General features: G+C 40.8%; 1 non-coding gene across 1 annotated transcript; it reads right to left on the bottom strand.

The window, feature by feature from the left end:
• Window positions 1-7,294: 7,294 nt before the first annotated feature.
• LOC122737580 lies at window positions 7,295-7,401 on the bottom strand. Its single transcript, XR_006354405.1, has one exon. It is a non-coding gene; the product is annotated as a U6 spliceosomal RNA (small nuclear RNA).
• Between the last annotated feature and the right edge of the window lie 760 nt (window positions 7,402-8,161).

The following is an 8,161-nucleotide window of genomic DNA, read 5'->3' as shown; positions in this document are numbered from 1 at the left end:
ATGAGCACTGCAAAGACAGTTGCTCATGTCACTGAAAACGATCGGGTTTTTGTGATATTTGCATCCATGATGAAACCAACTTTTCCAGTACCCTCAGTTGAATCATGAGAACTTGCCAACCATCCCTGCAGAGACAGCCAGGTGATATGGTAGATAGAACACGGAACTTGGATTTAAGAACACCTGAGCTTGAATCGTGTCTTAGGTACTTATTGGTTGCATGAACTTATGTAAGTTCATTTCCTTGGAGTTAAAATGAGCAATAATAATAGCATCTACCTTACAGATTTGAAATAAGGGTCAAATGAGATAATAAGTGTAATGGATTAGTGGATAGGACACTGGACTTAGAATCAGGAAGATCTGTGTTCAAATCCCACATTAGGGTCACTAGATTTGTGACCCTGAACACATCAGTTAACTTCTCTGTGCCTCAGTTTCCTCATCTATAAAATGAAGGTGTTAGACTCAATGGCTCCTAAGGTTACTTTGAATTTGAAGTCTATGATCATTAAAGTTTTATTAAATGTTAGCCATTATTCTCCTTATGAGGTTGTCCTCAAAGATATGAATAAAGACTTGCCAAATTTGACTTTACCATGGTCCCACAGAATCACAAAATGGCTGAATTGGAAGTCATTTTAGAGATTACCTAGTCCAAGGGGTCTTAACCTGGAATTCATGAACAAAAAATATTTTTATAACTTTGTTTCTATAAAATTGATTTCCTTTGTAATCCTATGTATTTAAAAAATGAATTTAAAAGCATTATTTTCATAGGCTTCACCAGACTATCAAAGGGGTTTATGCCACATACAAAGGTTAAGAATTTCTGCTCTAGTCCAACCACATCATTTTACCAGATTCCTAATTTACCTAATTCTGAGGGTTTGGCCGGTGTCCTAATTCAATGTCATAATTCTATTCTCAGGTACTAAAGCTCCCTCAGGCTCCAAAGCAAAGATGGTTGAGTAAGTGCTTCTAAATGTGGCATGAGGAAGAATAAAGTCAGCCAAGTTCCCAGAGTGCCTAGAGGCCATAGAATGGCTGTCACTTAGAGCTAATAATAATAATAATATTAATAGCCAACACATAAATAGGCATTAAAGTTTGCAAAACACTTTAAGTATGTTATCTCATTTGATCTTCACAACAACTCTGTGAGGTAGGTGCTATTATTAATGCTATCTCATATTAACTCCATTTCATAGATGGATAAATGGAAGCTGAGTGTCAGATAGTTATTAAGTATCTGAAGCAAACTTCAAACTCGGTTTTTCCTGACTCCAAGAACAGCCATCTATCTGTTTTGCCATGAAGAACCTTCCACCATAGCAGAAAGCAAACCAGATTGATTTATTCTCCATATTCCCATGAATCCCCAGTCCTGGTCTTGCCCTTGAGTAGAGGGTGAACGCTTAGAACCAAGGTCAGCCTTAAATCAGCCTTACCTTCTTTGTTTCCCTGTCATGCAGGCACACAGTGAATTTCTTCTTCTTAATGACTCTTACATTGGGAATGGGAGGAATTGGGAGGAAAGGCACTGAGGAGGACAGACACTGGACAGATCGCTTAACCACTATGTGGCTCAGTTTCTTCAACTGTAAAGTGGGAATCATAATCGCACCCATCTCCCAGATAAATGCTTGTTTCTTTCTTTCATTCCACTGGGGTGCCATAAGATCGGGGAGTCCTCACATCCCATTTCCAAAATTGGGCCATTTTATTCCATCCCATTCAACATTTTTTTTAAACTTCTTAACTCTACTTAAGTCACTCTGCTAGGTGTCTGAGGACATAGAAAGTTTAGATAAGGCATGCCTCCTACCCTTCTGAGGCTTATAGTCTGATACAAATAATAATTCATGTTACCATAGTACTTTTCTTGTTGTGTCATTTCAGTAGAATTGGACTTTTCATGGCCCCATTTGAGGTTTTCTTGGCAGAGACACTGGAGTGGCTTGTTATTTCCTTCTCCAGCTCATTTTATACATGAGGAAGAAGGGGAACAGGGTTAAGTGACTTGCCCAGGATCACACAGCTAGCAAATAACTGAGGCTGCATTTGAACTCATGAGGATGAGTCTTTCTTATTTCAAGCCCAGCCCTCTATCCATTGCACCATATAGCTGCCCCCTGTAGTATTTTTAAATTTATAAAGTTATTTTCTCAATGTCAGTAGAAGTATCAGTGCAAAAGTATTTTGCAGAGGAGGAAACTGAAACTCAGAAAGGGTAATCAACTTAACCAAGTTTCTAAAGCTAGCAGATACTGGAGCAGGAAACTCAGACTTAGATCTTCTGACTTCAAGATCAACTTGTTTGCTGTCATGAAATCTCATTTGGATCATTACCAATCTGGGTCACCACTGCCATCAAGTCAATAATGTAACAGATCACAGCACTCTTAAGTCCTGAATGATACCCTCCCTCATATATACTGACCCATAGAGTGTACTTGCATCCAAGGCACAGAGGTACCTTAAGTAGAAGAGGCAGCTTTGTTGATCAATGCACGAGGGCCCAGAGATATGTTGACTCCAATCTCAGGAGTGTGGAATAAAGTGCTCTTCATTATTCGGCTCTTGCTATAAAGTAGCAGCTAACAGCGGTGCTCATCTGAAGAGCCTCCTGGCTTGGTCCAGGAATGGCACTGCCTCTAGCCCAAGGGTATTGGGATAGAGCAACTAGCCTAGCTCCCACTTTCCTAAGAGCCACTAAAAATGCCATCTCACAGATTGGTATGCAAGACCCAGGATCTCAGAGCAATCTATGATGCTGGAGAGGCAGTTTGATAAAGTGGAGGGAGCTCTGCACTGGAGTCAGGGTAACCCGGGTTCACATCCCTCATTCACTTACTAGCCTTGTGATGCTCAGCACGTTGCCTAACCTCTATGGGGCTTGCTTTCATTATCTGTAAAAAGTTGGACTCAGGGGCCTCCGAGGTCTCTTCCAACCCTAAATCTGTGACTTCTTGGCCATTCTCCATTTATCTCTGCATTTCTCCAGAAAACCCAAGAAGAGAGAGCCATTGTTTTCCGAGATGATTTGTAATCTTATTGAATAAATAATAATAATAATAATAATAACAACAATAATAAAAATGTTTATTAAGGACCTACTATGTGCCAGGTGATAGACAACCATGGCATGATGGGAAGAGAGCTGACTGTAGAGCTAGTAATACCTGAATTCATGTTCTGCCTCTGATCTTTACAGGCCGCCTGACCTTGAGCAAGTTGCTGAAACTCTCAGGGTTTTTGAGAACTTTCTACAAGCACAGGTGGAAAAGAATGTGCTGACCTACATTTGTTGAAGGAGTTTCCTAACTTGGAAGCTCCCTGTATCGGTGAAAACACAGGCCCAGTCCCCATCCCCTATATGACAGGCACTGTGCTGTTAACACAAAGGCAAGAGTGAGACAATCCCTACCCACTCAGAGTTTGCTTTTGTGTGGGGGGACACGATGTGCTTGCAGGTAAGTAGATGAAGGATGTGGGAATAGGGATAGTGACTGGACCAATGATTTCATTAGTATAATGAACTCCCAGATGAGGAGACTCCCTTCACTCATGCAGGATCAGCACCTTATCTGAAATTTATAATAGAGGGTTTACTTGTTGGACTGAGGATTTATACAAAATACAAAATGATAGCATAGCTTTAAGGGGAAGGGTTCCCAGTGTATCTTCCTTATTACTAGATTATAATTTATAATGATTACTGGCATTCGTATGGTGACTTAAGGTTTACAAAACATTTTATACACATTATTGTACTTGACCCCTACAATGCTCTCAATGGGTGACTAATGAAAGTATTATTATTCTCTTTTTACAAAGGAGGAAAGAGACTCAGATGAGTAAAGTGACTTGCCTACAGTCTCATGGTCATGAGTTATTTTTTCAGTTGTGTCTGACTCTTTAGTGACCCCATTTGGGATTTCCTTGGGAAAGATACTATAGTGGTTTGCCATTTCTTTCTCCAGTTCATTTTACAGATGAGGAAACTGAGGCAAAGAAAGTTAAGTGACTTGCCTAGGATCACACAGCTAGCAAATGCCTAAGATCAGATTTGAACTCAGATCTTCCTCACTCCAGGCCAAGCATTCAATCTTCTGCTGTCCTAGCAATTTTTTGAGCTGGGAATATATCTCAGTTTTTCAGACCTTAAATTCAGCCCTCTTTCCACTACACTGTTCTGTTAATAAGGATGTCTTTCAGGTTGAGTTTTGGGAAAATTTGGAAAAATAAATCTACAAGTGCTCTCCCTTCCTGATCCATTCTCATTTGTGGATCTTTCTTTTTATATTATATCCAGAAAAATACTCTATAACAGGCAGAGTGACCCTGTGGCTTTAGGCTGGAAGTCAGGCAGCTCTACATTTTAGTCTTGCCTATAATACTAATTTTGAGACAGCAGGCAAGTCACTAAACCTTTATGTACTTCTTTTTTTTTGTTTGTTTTTGTTTTTTTGTTTGTTTTTGAGGGGCAATGGGGGTTAAGTGACTTGCCCAGGGTCACACAGCTAGTAAATGTTAAGTGTCTGAGGCCGGACCCGAACCCAGGTACTCCTGACTCCAGGGCCAGTGCTTTATCCACTGCGCCACCTAGCCGCCCCCTATGTACTTCTTTTTTAAATATTTTTTTTTATCATAAAAGTATTTTATTATTTTCCAGTTACATGTAAGGATAGTTTTCAACATTTGTTTTCATAGGATTTTTAGTTCCAAATTTTTCTCCCACCCTCCCTTCCCTCCCTCCTCCCCAAGACAGAAAGCAATCTGATATAGGTTACATATGTACAATCACATTAAACATATCTCTGCATTAGTCATATTGTGAAAGAAGAGTCAGAGCACAAGGGAAAAAACTCAAAAAAGAAAAAAAAATGGCCCCAAAATAGAAACAGTATGGTTCAATCTGCATTCAGAATCCACAGTTCCCTTCTCTGGATGTGGAGAACACTTTCCATCATGAGTTCTTTGAAACTATTTTGGATCATTGCAATGCTGAGAAGAGTCAAGTCTATCACAGTTGATCAACACACAATGTTGTTGATACTGTGTACAATGTTCTCCTGGTTCTGCTCATATCAGTCAGCATCTGTTGATGTAAGTCCTTCCAGGTTTCTCCGAAATCCTCCTGCTCATCATTTCCTACAGCACAATGGTATTCCATTACATTCATATACCACAACCCGTTCAGCCATTCCCCAATTGATGGGCATCCCCTCGATCCCCAACTCCTTGCCACCAGAATGCTGCTACAAATATTTTTGTACATGTGGGTCTCCCTCCCTCCTCTATGATCTTGTAAATCTTTATGCACTTCTGCCAACTAACTAAGGCTTATGTACAATCTGCATTCATGGAGGAAACTTCTACCCTGGGAGTTGCCTATCCTGCATACATGTTCACCTATCCACTAGCTGGTAGACCCAAGTCCCTAGGTCTAGGCATAGACCCTGTTGACCACAGTGGGATCTTGAAAGGACTGGATCAAGCTAAACAGGACAGATGGATAGGGAAAATAAGAACTGAGAAGTCACGGTTGAGAAAACTAGGAAACTGGAGGAATGTACCTTAAGTTATGTCAGTATGAAAACAAACTATCTTTGTCAAAGGAAATGGTAGTCATGCCTGAACTTGGTGTCTTAAAAGAATCATTGGGGCAGCTAGGTGGCACAGTGGATAGAGCACTGGCCCTGGAGTCAGGAGTACCTGAGTTCAGATCTGGCCTCAGACACTTAACACTTACTAGCTGTGTGACCCTGGGCAAGTCACTTAACCCCAATTGCCTCACCAAAAAAAAAAAAAAAAGAATCATTACATGATAAAATGGAATCCTGATAGTCTCACTGATTCTGGGTAAGGGGTCCTTTACTTCCCCACTGTATATAGTCATTAAAGGGGCCACCATTTTTTTCATTCATTTAATTATTGGGCCTGGAGTAACAAAGAATTTTCTTTAATGATGAATGATGTTACTATATATTTGATTTAAGATTTACTAGGTCCAGGTGGCATAGTGGATAGAGGGATAGGCTTGGAGTCAGGAAGACCTGAGTTCAGATCTCACTTCACTGGGCAAGTCACTTAACCCCAATTGCCTTAAACATGCAGGGCTACCTCCAGTTGTCCTGATGTATATCTTGCCACTGGACCTAGATTGCTCTGGAGGAGAGAGTGAGGTTGGTGACTTTGCACAGCCCTCCCTCATTTAAATCCAATTCACTGCAGGTCATGATATCACCCCAATGTCATAGTCCTCTTTAAGAATGAAGACAAACAACAATAACAAGAACAGAAAGACCCGAGTTCAAATCCAGCTTCAGATACCTACTGGCTGTGTGACCCTGGGCAAGTCACTTAACCCTGTTTGCCTCAGTTTCCTCATCTGCAAAATGATCTGGAGAAGGAAATGGCAAACTACTCCACTATCTTTGCCAATAAAACCCCAAATAGGGTCATGAAGAGTCAGACACTACTGAAACAACTGAACAACAACAATAGGTCCTGAAAGTACATTCTTGGTCAGCTCGATCCCTAGCACCTGACCAGGCCAGCCACTTTAAATCAACAGGTGCCAACAGCATGCTTATTATAGTGACTGGGCTCCACAGCTGCTAGATCGTGTAGCCTTTCTAAAAGAAGAAACAGAAATGTGGCCGTGTGAGAATCACCCATGACACGGCCTGAAGTTCACAGAGCTGGCTGGCCCTTGCATTGGGGCAAGTTGAGGCTGTAGTTTATGATTTCCATGACCTTGAGAGTATGACTGACCTCAACAGGTAGAAAATAATGCTAGAGCCAGTTGATCCTGACTGATTAGCTTTTTTTCCTGATTAATACATGGAGTCAGGAAGAACTGAGTTCAAATCCTGCCTTCTGAAACTAGCTGTGTGGTCCTGGGCAAGTCACCTAACTTCTCTGTGTCTTAGTTTCCTATCTGTAAAAGGGAGATACTTATAGCACCTACCTCCCAAGGTTATTGTAAGGATCAAAATGAGTTATTGCATGTAAAGTATTTTGCAAACTTTCAAGTGTTATAGACATGTTATTTATTATTATTTTGTTGTTGTTTTCTGATTGGGCATTAGCCATGCTACTGCTAAGCTTCCTTCCCTAATAAATACCCAGAATGTGGGCTTAAAGCACATGCTGTGAATCCCTGTGAGACAAAAGAGGCTACATATCCAAGTGGAGAACATCAGGGAGAATTAGGCATTTGAGAACACCAGAGGCAAGCAGACCACTGTGACACTTCTATGGACAAAAATGAATGCAGAGAACAAAAAATATGGAATGTTTCACAAATCTGATTGTCATCTTTGTGCAGGGGCCATGTGAGTCTTCTCTGTATTGTTCCATTTTTAGTATGTGTGCTACTGAATCAAGCACCATGCCACCAATTTATAAGGCAGCTGGGTCAAGCTCATTGGAGTCACTTGCTAATATGACTTGAATCACGCAGAACCTAGACATGGACTTGGACAAGTTGGCTTTCCAACCTGGTTCTGACAGTCATGCTCTGGCTTTAGTTTTATCTCTAGCTCAGACAGGTAGGATGAGAAATAAGAGAAAGTAATATCCTTTTTCCAACACATTGTTCCAACCATGCCTCATACTGCAGCTTTAATAACTAACTGTCTCTTTGGATTTCTGTGATGGTGACCAAATCCCAGTATAACAACCCCTTGATGGTGAGAAGCATCTGTGAGACAGTAGCAACAGCAAGGCATGTTGGGATTTAATCTTAGATTTATATCCCCGCTCTGCCACTTACTGTGTGACCATTGAGATGTCAATTCTCTGTGGTTCAGTTTTCTTATCTGCAAAATGGGGATACTTCTTCTACCTACCTCTCACAAGGTTGTTCTGAAGATCCAGTGTGACAGGGTCTGTAAAGTACATTGTAAACAGTAATATTCTATTTTAATGTTAGTTGTTATGTCACTCAGTATAGACCTTGCCTATGGTAGCATCACTGAGCCGGCCTTTGGATAGAGCACAGCATTAGTTTAGGCTCCTTCCTTGGGTTGTTGACTCAGACACCTGATTCTAGTCCAGAATTAGCCTCATCATACCTGACTCTGACTTGGGCTATCCACCAGTATCTTTCTTTAAGTAGCTTATATATTTTTTTCTGATAAGAGTATTT

Source organism: Dromiciops gliroides, chromosome 1 (genome assembly GCF_019393635.1).
Source record: "Dromiciops gliroides isolate mDroGli1 chromosome 1, mDroGli1.pri, whole genome shotgun sequence".
Taxonomy (NCBI): domain Eukaryota; kingdom Metazoa; phylum Chordata; class Mammalia; order Microbiotheria; family Microbiotheriidae; genus Dromiciops; species Dromiciops gliroides.
The sequence above is the reverse complement of the archived record's forward strand: the minus strand, read 5'-3'. Positions and strand labels throughout refer to the sequence as shown.